Consider the following 16,546-nt stretch of genomic DNA (forward strand, 5'->3'; position numbering starts at 1 on the left):
TGGCTGTCAAAAATAGAAAAGTCAAATATTATTATCTCACAATAATATTTGGACTATAAACTTAATCTTATTCTCTTGGAGCACTTCAGTTTGAGCTACGGAAGTGGCACATGCAGCTGTCAGAAGGAAATTCGTTTTTCTTATGAGTCAGTTGAGTTGTTGCATGCATGACTTCAGTTAGAACTCAAGTGAGTTGAGTTTAGTGGACTGGAGGTACAGTTGATGGAGTTGTGTTCAGTTTAACTTAGTTAAACTGGTTGTAGTTAGTCTAACTACAGATAGACTAATGATGAGTTGTTAAACTAATTATTAACTCATAATACAACTAAAGAATACATCAGTTAACTCAGTTGCATGTCAGTGCATGTTCAGTTCAACAGGGACAGGTGGTAGAGAATCAGATTGCTATCAGTTGTGACTATAGTTGTGCACCAGATCTTGCACAATCAAAGGATTGAGTATGCCAATGAGTTTGCTCACGTATTTGGCCCACATTTTAGCCTTTGCTCACGTCCACAAAGAGTGAGTGACTATTTTGCAGGTGAAAATCGAGTTTGGGAAGCAATTCTCATCAGTTCTTGAGCAGGTATTGAGCAGTGGAGGCAGGCAAGCAGTGGAAGAGATTTGGAGATCAAATCTGAGCTGTATTGTGTGTAACAGGTGGAGATACTTGTGAGAAGTATTATGCTTTGTATTGTTACATGATTCAATCAATATAATATACAGATAGTGTGGGGTTTTTAGCGAGATGCTTTCCCCGGGATACATACTGTGTTAATGTGTGAATGCTCTTGATGTTTTATTGTTATTGATGCTGCTATATTCTTGATCAACGTAGAGGAGCTTATGTATTATGTATGTTTTCCGCATTAGTACATGATCAGGATAATCTCCATTGAATATGTGTTAAATTATTCAAAATTTCTACAATTCAAAAGACAAAAGCTCTGTTAGGACAAATGCCTGATCAAACCAACCAACTCATACATCTTTTGAATGACAGAAATAAGGAACAACTGGAAGATCCTGGCATCCCAGACTGGACAGACGCTATTTTGGAAATCAAAAGGGTGCTAACCAAGAAAACTTTGATGCAGAATTTAGAGAGAAGATGTCAAGATATGCAGGTGGAAATTAATTCTTTTATGGAGAAGTTCACTATTTTGCAAAATAAAGGGCTACCAAGTCCTTTGGTGATTAATGACAGATTAATGAAGCATATAGATTATATAGACAAATTGAATAAGTATGCTAGCAATCAAGCTAGTTCATCAACAAGTGCATCAGGAATAAAAGCACTCCCAACAGGCCAAGTTTTCTATGACAGTTTAGAGAACTTATTCTATGTTGAGCATGAGATAAAGCACTTGTTCTCAATCCAATCCACATTTTTCAGATATACAGAAACTTATGAGACCCTGAAGAAACTTTAGAAACACAGATTGACAGAAAGAAAATGGTGGGAAGACATGTTGGAAATTTTGTAAATTTATCCCTGGTAAAATGTAAATTTTGGGCTATTTATTGTGGTAAGATGAATAAAGGTGACGAGAGATAAACAAAGGTCAAATGGGTCGAAGTGTATCAGAACAAGTAAAGAGTATCAGTCAAAATAGGGCAGCCAGCACAGAGTTACTAAAGAAGACAACAACAAGCCAAATCATAGGGCCTGCCTCCAGCACACTCAGCAAGAAAAGGAACATCACAACATTAGTTTACCTTTCTCCTATCTTCGAGACTAGTTGTCTCTATTTTCTTGTAAAATATGATTAGTAACCACAGTTTATATCTCACTCTTTTATGAGATATTTCATTGTAAAAAGTTTTGTATAAATACCCCCTCAATTGGAGTATTGAGGGTGGATTCTTAGACAGTGCTGTAATATTGACCATTTTGGAATAAAGTGCTATTGGACCAACTTTTGTATGGCTTGTTGGATAAAGAATTGAAGCAAAGGACTTTTCACAGATTTCTTGAAGCAAACACCAGATCAATAAGTCCTCTTTACCTTATGTTTTAAAATTTTCCTTGTTTATTATATCACTCATGTTTCACATCTGAATGATAAACAAAAAAGAATAATTCAGAATTTGCTTGATTGCACTCTGTTTTCAATCATTATTATTCTCCATGTTTTCTTCTGAATTAGTATAAACAGTGAAATATTAATTTCTCCTATTTTCTAGTTCTTTCATTTTGATTATTTATTAAAGAATTCTTAACTGCTCTTTAGTAGTAATCATTCAAGTTCTCTCTTTAAATGTGTTGAAGGATTCTTAACTGCCCTTCACCCACTTTAAACCCATTCCATTTATCCCAAGTCTTGATTTGTTCTCTGTTTGACCATCTTTCCATGTGAACAATCTTTTGTTAAGAAACCAAGTCCAGTTAAGCCATCTTCTTTGACTCCAGTAGCCCAATGGCCTAAACTACTCAGTTTTACCCCTCTGCTATTGAATCTCACCACCCAAACTCAAACAAAACTCCTAAACTTCACTATTAGCCTAAAATATTTCGAAACCATGCTAAATAATAAAGAGAGAGCCCTCTCTGGGTACATATTAGCTAGATTTTGTACCTAAAAGTTGGTTTGTGGTTACCTCGAACCCCCTTCCTCTTCGCAACAACTTCTAGGAAAATCTGAGTGATAACATAGTGGTGACTCTACTGGGTATCTGAATAATTTGTTTGTTACTATTGTTTACTTTATAAGCTATAGACAAAGCCTGAAGTTAGCCAGGTAGCCTTTGAACTGCTCTTGCTTTGCAATTGCATAAATAAATGAATGTTGCTTCAGTGTATCTCTGGTCTAGCTTATGGATTGAACATCTGGTTTCCAATTCTTGATCAGTTCCTCTTATGAAATAAGTCTTTAAGAAAGTTCAAAACCCATACCTTAAGCCTCTTAAAGAAACTGTAAAAAGTTGTATTGTCCAACCCATTTAGAAAAAAAAGAAAAAAAAGGAAAACCAAAACATACCTAGAAACCTGGCTTCAGAAAGGACTCATTACACCAGAGTTAACCCTGATCCAAATCCACCACCTGTGTTTGAAAACCCTAATCTAATCCCTAGGATTCTTAGGAGACAAGAAATCAATGAGAGTTCTGCTAATTCTCGGCCTTTATACAGATCAAGATCCTATCCAGTGAAGTGGATTTACCTTGAGGACGAACCCTTTGATGAGTCTTTTGAGACCTCTTTATTTGGAACTTTTTCTGAATCTGGGTTAGCCCACACAGTTCATGATCCATTATTTATCGAAGATTTACAACTTGAGATTGTCACTTCACATCTTGACAGACATTTGCAGAATTCCATTCAATTTGAACTTACCTCTATAGGAAGACCAAGCCTTTCTGTAATCACTTTAGCCTCTCCAAGTTCGTCAACAACACCTGAGACATCCCAACCCCAAACCAACCCTTCCACCCCTCCATCCATCACTCCAGGACCAACCCCAACTGTTGTTTCAACCCAACCTACTGCAATGGAAAATAGGTATACTCCCCTCAATTTACCTGCCAATCCAGGGGCTATGCCCCAGGACTATCAAAGTAAAATCACTCCTTTTGATGGCTCTGGTACTTACACTACACAACAACATACTAGAAAGATGACAGACTACTTTGAGATATATGAGGTTTATGTTGATGATGTTAGAGTGAGGGTATTTGTTCAAAGTCTAACAGGTGATGTTAGAACATGGTTTAGAGCCCTCCCTGTAAACAGTATCAATGACCTACAAGCCCTTTATACAACATTCTTGAACAGATGGGAAAATAAGAAAGATCCTCTCCAGATCTTATCAGAATATGAAAACTTGAAGAGAGGAACACAAGAAACTGTACAAGTTTACTGTACTAGGTTCAATAATGTTTACAATGCTATCCCTCAAAACCTCATACCTCCTCCAGATTTGACATTGATCAAATTCCCTGATGGATTTTGTTCAAATATGGCATACCAACTTAGGGAAAGAGCTCCTCGAACCTTAGAAGAAATGCAAAGTATAGCTGTCAGTGTTGAAGCCAACCTGATATCCAAACGAGCTAAAGCCAGAGCTGAAAGGAGGATACCTTTGAAAGAAGAACCCTCAGCCTTTGAAAAAAAACTGGATGCTATTATTAAAGGTATGGAGAGGCTAGGAGATAGAATAGAAACAATTGAAAGGAAATCCCCTTGGGATGGTCAACCAAGCAACACTGGGAGAAATCCAAATTTCAGGAAGAACCAAAACCAAAATACTGGAAGGACCGGCCCTGATCAAATCCTTAGGCCCCCATTCTAGGAAAATTATGTTGAAGCCTCAACTTCTAATGAACCAATAGAAGATACTCAAATCAATTTGATGGGACTCAAAAATGAGCAACAAGTTTTCTTGACCCAAGAGGACCAAGAAGCTCACATTCTTAAACAATTTCAAACTCAGTCAGGTGAACCATTTGAATTTAGGGAGGGATATGATACATCCATTTATGAAGTTCACAAACAATATAACCCAAGGAGTAGAATAATAGATATTCCTGAAACCAATAAACAGAAAGCCACAAAGCAGCCTATCAAAGGTAAGACCAATACCACCCCTGTACACATTCTTTCTAGAACAAATCCTAATGTAGCTAACCCAATTATTGAAGATGTATCTGATAATCAACCCAATAATAGACAACTTTCCACTTCTATTCCCTCTAAAGGAAACGTGGAAGAACCTCTAGAAGTTGATGTGGAAACAACTTCAGCCCATAACCCCACTCCTGAAAAGGAGAGAAACACAGAGAATACAGAAGAAAAATAGAATCCAACTGTCCGAAATGCAAGAACTCAGACTGAAAAACCTTTTAATCTGGAAGCTGAAGTAGGTAAATTAAAGATAGATGTTCCATTGTCTGAACTAGCTAAACATGATGTCTACAAAAGCCAAATCAACAAGTCACTCAAAATCTCAGTTAATGAAGATTCAGTAAATGTTTTTGATGATCAGCCTGAATTAATTTTTGGCCCTGGAGTGAATGGGAAATCAGTAGATGGAGGAATCCCTCCTTTCTATGTAAGTTTGAATATACATGATAAAATACTTCATAATGCCATGTTTGATTCTAGTGCATCTCATAACTTAATGCCTAAATCTGTAATGGAGAAATTGGACATAGACATCACCAGCCGTATAAGGACCTCTTTTCCTTTGATTCAAGTCAGGTTAGATGTTTAGGTTTAATCAAAGAATTGTGTGTATCACTAGTTCAATATCCTGCCAAAACAATCCTAATGGACAAAGTAGTAGCTGATATCCCACCAAAATATGGCATGTTGTTGTCCAGGTCTTGGGGTGCAAAACTTCAAGGATCTCTACAATTTGACATGTCTTATGCTACTATTTAGTATTCGGTCAACACAAGAAACTATATTGAGAGACCTTAATGAAATACATTGTAAGTAGTTAGGAGAAACCCCAAAATTTCCCTATCTACCTAGTGCACTCTGATATGGATTCTTTCATTCTTTACAATGCTGAAAGTGATTCCTCAAATGAATTGGAAGTTTTAGCAGCAGAACTAAAAGAAATTACAAATGGAAAATCTAGTGTTCAAATACAAGAAATTTCTAAGAACAATGACACATCAGACATCCAAGAGAAACTGGAAGAAACTAAAAAACCAGATCTCCCTATTAAACAGATTCCTGAGACTCCTGACACCAATTATGAACATGAAATTATCTGGCACTTAGAATTTGATGGTTCGGTTAACAAATTAGGAGCAACAGCAGGAGTTTGGGTGCACAATCTTGAAAATGACCATGCTGAAGGCCATGCCTACAGATTAAACTTTAGATGCACCAACAATATGGTAGAATATGAAGCTCTGTTGCTAGGTCTTAAATTGATTAAGAAATTAGGTGCAATTAGGGTGTCTGTCTTAGTGGATTCTGAGTTAATACTTCAATATATTAAAGGACAGTATTCAACAAATGATCCAAGACTAAAGTATTATAGAGATACAGTGATAGAGATTCTCAACACATTTTTGGAAAATAAGCTTGCCAAAATCCCAAGAATACATAACTTGCATGCTCATAGTCTGGCAATGTTTGCCAGCACCTGCAAATTACCATTCGAACCTAATCATCAGCTCACAGCTGAGATTAGACATATGCCAGCTATACCTGACAATTTGAAGAACTGGCAAGTGTTTGATAGTGATAAGCAGATTAACAATTTCTTGACTTTATATGAAGAATTTTGTAACATGAACATAGATGTAGATACATTTAGTGAGTTTGATCAAACAAATAAGATAGAAATAGACATTTCAGTAGAAAGTGCGATTCAAATGCTCCATCCAACAAAATTTACAAAGAAAGAAATGCAGGATCTTCAAGAAATGGATATTGATGAAATTATTGAAGGAGAATCTAAAGTAATCAATTTAAAAGACAATCATTTGCCTTAGGGATTAACTCCTTTGGAATATCCTTTTGATTTCAATGATATTCCAAAGAAACCTAATATGGAGCCCTTGAAAGCAGATATTGAGGACTATAATTTGGGAACTGAGGATGATCCTAAATTGATAAAGTTATCTAAATCTTTGCCCCCTGACCAAAAGCTCAAATACGTTGAACTAATGAGAGAGTTCCAGGATGTCTTTGCCTGGAGTTATGAAGACCTGAAATCTTGTGACACCTTCATAATTCAACATACAATACCTCTGAAGGAAAATCAGAAGCCATTCAAGAAAAAGCTTAGGAGAATTAACCCTGTATTACTTCCCTTAATTGAAAAATAAATAAAATGAATTTATGAAGCAGGGATAATTGCTTCTATTAGGTTTTTAGAGTGGGTGTCTAATTTAGTACCTATTAGGAAGAAAACTGGAGAAATCAGATTATGTTTTGAATTAAGGAATGTTAATAAGGTTTCTTTGAAGGATAACTACCATTTACCCAAGATGGATCACATTTTACAGAGGGTGGTATGTGCTTCTAGGTTTTCACTCTTGGATGGGTTCTTAGGCTATAACCAGATTTTGGTTCATTTTGATGACCAGGAAAAGACTACTTTTACAACACCATGGGGCACATTCAAATATGTTAAAATTCCATTTGGACTTAAAAATACAGGGGAAACCTTCCAAAGAGCCATGGACATAGCATTTGCAAAAAAAATTCATGATTTTCTAGTTATTTATCTAGATGACTTGACTGTTTTTTCTCAATCAGATCAGCAACATTTGGATCATCTGAGACAGGTATTCTTGAAGTGTAGAAAATATGGTATTTCTTTAAATCCTAAAAATTCTTTATTTGGTCTAGAGGAAGGAAAAATTTTAGGCCACATTATCTCCAAAGAGGGTATCAGGATTGATCCTGCTATAATAGAAGCCATTCTGCAAATACCCCACCCTAGAAATGTCAAAGAACTTCAAGCTTTCCTAGGAAAAATATCAACTTTTTGAGAAGATTTATATCTAATTTAGGTGAATTAATTAGATTTCTTAATAATATGTTGAAAAAGGATTCTAGTATTAGATGGACAGTTGAAGCCAGGCAAGCCTTTGAAGAAATTAAAATGGCTTTGACTAAAACACCAGCCCTTACAAGTCCCAAGTTTGATAGAGACTTCGTCATATACTCCTTTGCATCAGAACACACCATAGCAACTATTTTACTACAAAAAGATGATCATGGATGTGAAAAACCTATAGCCTTTTTCAGTAAAGAACTTAGGGATGCACCACTAAAATACAAAATCACAGAAAAATAAGATTTTGCATTGGTAAAAGCTATTAAAGACTTTAGAGTCTACATATTGTATTCCCATGTAATAGCCTATATACCAAATGTTGTTGTGAAAGACATCCTAACTCAGGATGGAATTGAAAACAAATGAGGTAAATGGATCGCTACTATATTGGAGTATGATATTGAAATAAAACCCAAAAAGCTTATAAAAGGACAGGGATTGGCCGAACTCATGACTGAAACAAATTGTCAAGCCCTAGATATTAATGAACTAGATAATGAATAGGAGATGGCGACTCCACAAATCAGCCAGGCCTTCTTAGATTCACCTTGGTATGCTGATTTAAATTATGTATTATTAAACCTGCAGGCTCCTCCAGGGTTATCCAGAACAAAGAAAAGGTTTTTAAAGATGAAAGCTTTAAAGTTTTGTATTTTAGATAATGCTCCTTTTTGAAAAAATCATGAAGGTATTCTATTGAATTGTTTATTAAAAGAAGAAGCTAACAAGGTTCTCAAATAATTTCATGCAAGAGACTATGGTGGACACCATTACTGGAAGGCAACTGCAGACAAGATCCTGAGGGCTAGATTTTACTGTCCAACCTTGTTCACTGATGTAAAGAAATTTATCACTGCCTGCCATAAATGTCAAATTTTTGAAGGCAAAAGAAAGCTATTACCTTTACCCCTGAGACCTATTTCCACTGAGAAACCTTTCCAACAATGGGGCTTGGAATTCATTGGAGAAATCCATCCTCCTTCTTCTGGCCAACATAAATGGATTCTCATTTCCACAAATTATTTCACCAAATGGATAGAAGCCATTCCTTCTAGACAATCCAATGACACAATGATTATAGGATTCTTAGAAACCAACATATTATCTAGATTTGGCTGTCCCGAGAAAACCATAACTGATAATGTTGCTGCCTTTAAATCCAAGAAAATGATAAGTTTCTGTAATAAGTACCATATCACTTTAGGCCATTCCACAGCTTATTACCCTCAAGGTAATGGTCTAGATGAGTCTTCCAATAAAAGCCTAATTAATATTATTAAGAAATTATTGGAGTAAAACAAGAAAAATTGGCACAAGAAACTTACTAATGCACTATGGGCAGACAGACTTACCACCAATAAATCTATTAGAACTAGTCCTTATGAATTAGTCTATGGCATGGAGGTTGTATTTCCTTCATCTTTAGGAGTTCCTGTAATGAAATTACCTCAAGAAGCTCAAGTGGAACCCAATGATATTCAAAGGAGAATAAATAAAACCATCCATCTGCAACAAACCAGAGAGGAAGTATATCAAAGATCCCAAGTGGTACAAGAGAAACTTAAGAAAATGTTTGATAAAAGAACCATGGCAGAAGATTTCTACATTGGAGACAAAGTTTTAATATGGGATTCTAGGAGAGAGGATAAGGGAAAACATGGGAAGTTTGACTTCCTATGGAAATGACCTTTTCTTATCCATGCTTTACAAGGGAACAATACTTACTATCTCAAAAATTTGGATGACACAAAAACAGAAGAAGGGCCAATTAATGGTCGGACGTTGAAGAATTACTATGATCCCACTTTTTAATGTATTATAATTTTAACATGTAAATACTATATCCTTGCTAATGTCACAGTTTGGATTGGAAAGTAACTTGCTGGAGTTGAAGTCCAGAGAAAAGGCCCTAAGCTTCAGAAGGATTACTGTCATACATACAATAAAGCAACCAGCAGAAGGAGATTTCAGAGCATAATCAAAGTCATTCAGAAAGCCATCTGACTTCTTGTTCTTGACTTTCCACCAGAAAAAGCCATCCCCAAGTGGAGCCAGTGTTATGATCCTATACCAATAGGTGTCATATTTCATGATTGACTTGATGAGCTATGAATATGTTCATACCTTTCCTTATTGCAAAGGTTTTCCATATTTTCAAAAAATCAAAAAATTTTAAAAATATAAAGAGGGTATACCCTAAAAGAAAAATCAAAGGGTGAAAAGAAATAAAATGGTCAAAAAAGTGAAGAAAAATGAACCCCACCAAAAGAAATACCAAGGAAAGTGTGCAAGTCTAAATTCCACTACTATTCCATTTTTTGTAATAAGCAATTGTGTGCAGCTTGTTAAACTTATGCCACGATTGATGAAGAGTCAAACTATTTAAACTTGGCTCATTCATTTTTCAATTTCATGCCGTATAGATGGAGAATAAAATCTGACCAAACTATTTAATCTTGGAAGATAAGTAGATAGGTAGAGTGAATAAAAGGAGCTCAACAGTTTAATCTGAGCCCTTGGATGTAATAAGGTTAGATTTAGATAGACTTCCATATGTAAAAGAAAAAGTGTGATAAAGGTTTGCCAATCCAAGTGCACCCTAATAAAAAAGAAAAAATGCCAGTCTAAAGTAGGTAGGGTAGGTAGATGGTGTTGCAGAATTAGTTGTGATGGATAATGTTTCTGAAATGTGTTAATTTTCACTTTTATCACAAGTGCAAGGTAGATATTTTACTTGATGCAGTTCAAGCAAAACAAGGTTAAATAATTAACTTCCCTTCACATTTTTCCCTAAATATTTCACTAGTTCCCCCTAAAGTATTAAGGTTTTTGAAAATAAAAGGGGCTCAGAGCATTTCTCTAACTTCATTTGACTTCATGAACTCATTTCCTCAGTAAAAATCATATTTTTACTTAGGAAAATACACAATATCACCTAAAAGCCCCTTTTTTCACTCAAAGCGTAAGTTTAAATGTATATCCGAAATATTTTAACTTAATGCTTTCATTTCATTTGTCATATTAACTTTTAACATATATTGTATAAATCCCTTACAATATGTTCCCTTTCCCATATTATTTAGTTATATACTAATCCCCGAAACATTATATACCCCACCCCAGTTAATTATAACCATAGAAATAGTCAAAAGGGATTAATTGATTTATTAGAAATTCGTTAATAACCAAAGTTCCCCACCTTGTGAAATGGAATTAACTAACCCTCAAGGTTAATTAAGAACCACCCCTAACCAATTATAATGCCCCTGATACAATTAAAGTATGTTTATTATGTCGAGCCCACTACATTAAACCCTCCACCATATTACCCTTCATTTCCATCGCACGATCACTTTCCCATCATCCAACGGTTGACACCGATATCGCGTCCCCCCTGGTGATCGTGCTTTAACATTCGATCAACAGGGAGTTTTTCGTCCGTCCCTCCACCACGCTTCGTGTAGTCCATATGATCGCTCGCCCTTGGCCCAAAACCGCCCAGCCCCAAAAGAGGTGCGAGCACATACCGCTTATCGCCCCTCCATAAAACGACAAAACGTCCCATCTACATTTGCGTCATCCGCCCGATAAATCCAAAAAGTTTTATCCTCATCACTATTTATTATTTCTTTGTTGCTCTTCTGTCATCATCATTCTCATATCCTGATGATGGATCCCATTTTGGATTTGAAACGTTGGTACAAAAATGTTAAAACTGTGGATTCTCCGGTCATTGATTCAAAAAATCCAAAAAACCCTGCCAACCTCAGTTTTGTTAAATAAAACAAAAGAGAGACATTTTCACTATTATACACTGCGACCAGTGCTCCCATGAAAAACAATGTCCAAGTCAACTGTTCCAGTTTCCCAACCGCCACTTTATCAGAAAATCTACAGTGACGCACTCCGTAGCCCGTCATCCAACCTGCCATTGTACTGTGTACTTCCTTGATACAGGTATTTATCCAAGTCTACCCTGAAACCCTGTAATTTTGTTTTTTTACTAAAAATTCTACAAGAAAGGGCCAAATTCAATTCTAGGATAGTCTGTGGTTGCCATAAAAAGTTCCAAAACCTCCTGTTTGGTCTATTTTCTCACAGAAAGCCTAAATTCCATTTTGAATCCACAAGAACCAAAATGGAAACCCTTATAGCCCTGAATGTAGCACCCACGAACGCTCCCCACAAAGACTTAGATTATCTATCTCTAGCTGATAAGGATTTTCAGATAAAAGACCTATCTGGTGTTAAAAATCATCTTCAGGTCTTCTGCCAAGCCGTAGATAATTATCTGAATAAGTCTGACATTTTTGGATTGTGGGAATCTAACCTTCCCATTTATTTCATCCCCTCAATCCATGTTTTCCCAGACATAATTCATCAATGTTGTGCTAATTATGATCCCAACCACAGAGCTGGTATGTCCCCAAGCCAGATAGTTGTTTTTCCCATAACTGCTCAATCCATCTGTTATCACTTGAAACTATAGTGCATGTATATAAGGTTGTCCATAAGTTTTATATAAAGTCTTGAAGTCTTGTGAATAGGTTTATTAGTATGTGTCAATTTGAAATTTGAAATTCAAGAGCTATTGATGTGAATTCGTGTAAAGGAAAAATCATTAGACACCCTCCATCATTGTTAGTTAAAGCATGTCATGTCATTGGTACTTGCGCAGTTTCGCAGCGCAGGGTTGATTGGTCAGTTTAGCTGCGAAATGATGATTTCGTGTTTTCGCAGCGCTCTGTTTGTCAGCGATTTCGTAGCGCATCCTGTTAAATTTGAACTGCCCGCGCTACGAAATCGGGGTTTCAGGGTTTTTTGCAGCGCTGTTTCTCTGAATGTCAAATCCGAGAGTAGTGAGTCATAAGTCCGTTCATGATTGTCATTTCACACCCTCTCCATGTCATGATAAGCCATTATTTCGCCATAAGGTCCGAAGTCATGTATTTGTGTGTTAGTTTAGGGGATGTTATAAGAGATGGTCATTTCATAATGGGTTCTTCATATTATGTGAACGTGTTTGCTATATGAAAAGCCCAAGTTCTTATTTAAACGGACTACTGCAAGCGAGCCTGCTCTCCAAAGCCGAAGTTTGTTTTCATGCTACAAGCCACCATTAGTTTCTTGTGTAAAAATATTCAAAGCAGCATGGAAAGAAAGGAACACCGATCTGGTAAATGTGTGAGGACAGAGCCGGAGGGGTTAGATGTTAATCTCAGGAATGAAGAGGTAGCAAAGGCCTTTCGAAGTGCTGGCTGCTGGCGGTTTTGCGAAAAATTGAAGGGAGGACATGCAGAAGTGACCAAGGCTTTCGCATTAAACTTCATTGGACTGAATTCGAAGGTGGCAATGTTGGAGTTTCCGGTGTCTCCTGAAGTTATTTCCACTGTCACAGAAATTCCGAGGAGTGGCCAAGAATGGTTCAAAAACTTCAAATTCGACATGGGTCCCTGCAAAGAGTTTTTGAAGGCACCTTATGTAGATGAAGATCTCACCAAAGCAGTCCCAAGGAGTTATCTAAAAGAGAATTATGCTACGCTATTGACATGTATCCAGAAGTACTTGACATGTGAGGGTAGGTACAATAAAGTTTACTCCTACCACTTCAAACTTCTGTTACACTTCACAGGTAAGGTTTCGATAGACATACCTTTCTATTTGTTCAGGAGTATTAGCAAAATGTGTGATAAGATTCAGTTAAAGAAAGATGCTTGTGAAACATCCCTTTTTCATCATGGTCTAGTAAAATTGCTGGTGTTGGACATTTTATAGAAAGACAGAGTTGTTTTGGGCCATTGTAAGACTTTTTTGACAGTAATAGTAAAACAGTGTTGTTCTCTACTCAAGATTCTCGATGGATTGTTATGTTCAAATATAATGATGGTGTTTTATACTTTATGTTCTTTTATAGCCTTGTTGTAACACAATCACTCAGAATTCATAATCTTATGCTCTGACTTCCTGTGTGTTTGGCAAGCTATGTTTTGATGGAGTATGTTTGACATGTAATGCAAAGAGCCTTGACTTCCATGAGATGACTATGTTTTCCTTGTTTACTTAATATATTAGACTCCATTGCCCAATGAGAACCAGTTTGATATGTTTCCAACCAGCTTTGCTTTCATGAATGAATAAAGAGTTAGCCATCTATTGTAGTGAAGGATTTTATCAAGTCTTTGTGAGAGAGCCCTCTCTGATCAAAGAGGCTAATCTTTGGTCTAAAGTTAGGTTGAAATAGTTACATGAAATCTTGCTTGGTTGCAGCCCTCAGTAGTGATTTTGTGATAACACCATCAATGAAATGTTGCAGTTCCATTCGAGTCATGCTCTCAATCCTATTTCCATAGCATATTTACTTGAAAAAGCATCTCAGTTATCCAAATCAGAAGTGACTCGTATTGCTCAAACCTTCATGTTGCCAAAGCACCGCCCAAAGGTCCACCTCCTTATCTGCAGGCTTTCCTCACTGAAACTGGAAGACTCATTGTTGATATGATATCCCTGATTATGGGATTTAACTCTAGTGAATATGTTGATGATATCACCCTAGTCTTATTATCAATATTTACTCCAGGACAGCCCCCTGCTGTCAGATATGACTATGCCACCTATATTGCCAACAAGATCCATGATCAATTCCTGAATTTGGAAAGGGAAGGAGTTTTCAAATATACCTCTTTCATATACCATCTTATGTTATATTATCAGTCAGATAACTTTCCTTTCCCTATCAAGAAACTTGACACCAAAGGAAATCCTAGATCTGTTATTTTTTGGAGTTCAATATTTCATAATACCAGTGAGTCCCCTTACACTTATAGTAAATTTATTGACCTATTTGTACATCCAACAACCACTCTGTTGAGAGGAGTTTCCCCTCCTAGGATCAATGGTGATATGAAGAAAATTCTCCAACTTTCTAAGAAGTACAAGACATGTGACTAGTACCTATAAAAAGATCACACAGAAATCAAGATGTATGGGTGTGAACTTTGCTCTTTTAAGTTACCCAAGTGTGTTCCCATAAGATTATTTGCATTGGAATATTTCAGGCAGATCATAAATGCAGATTTAGTCCCTTTATGGTGCCAAGAAGAAAGCTCAACTAAGAATTAGGAATCAGCTAGGCTCTTTTGTCATCAACAATAGGGATGCATGGAAAGAAGCTGAAAAAATATTAGAAGACCACCTTAAATTAAGAAAGAGTTTTAGTTGGGTGCCATATGATCCCAATAGCTTCATATGTGACAGAAGGATGAAAAGCAGGCTATCACCTTACATACATTATAGGATCCCACAAATTGAGCAGTTTGCAAACTTGGATGAATGGATAGAGGGAACCCTAGTAGAAGATGTTAATGAGCAGGTCAATATGGAAAATTCTATGAGAGATCTTGAGAAAACCCTTGACTTGGATTCTTTTGGTCAGGTACCATTCAAGTTGTCTCAAAAATCAGCAATTAGTGCATCCACTGCTGGAACTTCTCAACATCCTCCACAGAAAGTCAACATACCAGACACAGGAACATCCAAAGGAAAGGAAGTATAGACCACAGAAGAGCCTACAATGATAGATCAACCTGGAATTTCCAAAGAACAGGGTTAAGTACCAACTCCTCCAACTCAAACTAAAGTAGCAGAAAGTCCAATTTTGCAAACTCCTCTAAATGAGGAAAGAAATAAAAAGAGGGACAGGGAAACCACTACCCCACTAGTGGACCTACAGGACAACCTGGGACAAAGAGGTAAAGACTGAATCCTCTTTTAGAAGAGGAAATTATTGAAGAAACTACATATAGTCAAAGAGTAGAAACGGTAGTTAGCCAACAAACTTCCCCATTGGGAGGAACATCCACTAGCTCACAGAGGCAAGAGCTAGAAAGACAACACAGTGCAGAAGTATCATCAACCAGGCCTCAAAGTAAAGAGGCCTTAGATATTAAGAAGACATTCACAGAAATAAAAGCCAAAAATGATCCAGTAAGACTTCAAATTTACAATCAGTCTTTGAAAATGGCCCCCACAAACCAATAGAGATTGATGTCAGCTTACGCAATTGAAGAGGGAAAGATGATAATGAGCTACTTCAAGCCAAAGGTTCAGCAACCTCAAAAAGCAACAGGTTATATCAGGACAAGTCTGGATGTCTTGGCTAAGGATATTAATCCTTTGGATTAGATTGAACTTCATAACCAAACTGGAGAAATGGTCTATTCAACCTTAACCAGTAAAACATTGATGGCTCACAGGCTACAAAATTCTTTGGATAATACAACTGCCCAGCTGAACTTAGAAAAAGCTTCCTCCCTGGCTAAGGATAACAGAATAAAATCATTATAAGAAATCATCATTGGATTGGGACATGATCCCAAAGATGTAAAAGGTGTAGAAGCACTAATCAAGAAGAAAGAAGAAGATATTGCTGCCTTGAGGAAGCAGCTAAAGCTGCCTCCTTCAAGGAATCCATAGACTACTGAGGTTATAAAGCAGAAATCTGAAGAAGAAATGATGGATCTCCTCTTGAAACTCAATGAACGATTGAATGAGATATAGCAGGCATTAGAAAAAGTACTGAAGGAAAGGTAGGGAGATTTGACCTCTCAGCCTCCTGATGTAATCCCCATAGTTTCAATAGCAGTCCCTTCTACACTTGGAACATCATTAGCTCCAGGCATCCCAGCAGCCATAGCAGAGGTGGTCCCAGGTACAACAACAACAAGAACAGGATAAGGTGGCAGTGCTAATTTGAGCACTGAAGAGTTGATAAAGGCAATGGAAGAAATGAGACTACAAGTTTCAGAATTAAAACAGGTAAAAGAGCAGTTGGCTAAGGTAGAAAGAAATTATGATATCTCCAAAATAAATGTTGTGGGAAAAATAAGGGAGATCAAAGCATTAGAAAATAAAGTGAAAACATTAGAAAAGGATCTCACTTTTGACAAGCCTCTGGCAGAGATCAAGAAAATTATGTGGACCAACATCACCCAATCCATAAATGATGTATGGCCATCCATCCAA

This window comes from Pinus tabuliformis, chromosome 6 (genome assembly GCF_031772625.1).
Source record: "Pinus tabuliformis cultivar Carrire ecotype Pingquan chromosome 6, CPIR1, whole genome shotgun sequence".
Taxonomy (NCBI): Eukaryota; Viridiplantae; Streptophyta; class Pinopsida; order Pinales; family Pinaceae; genus Pinus; species Pinus tabuliformis.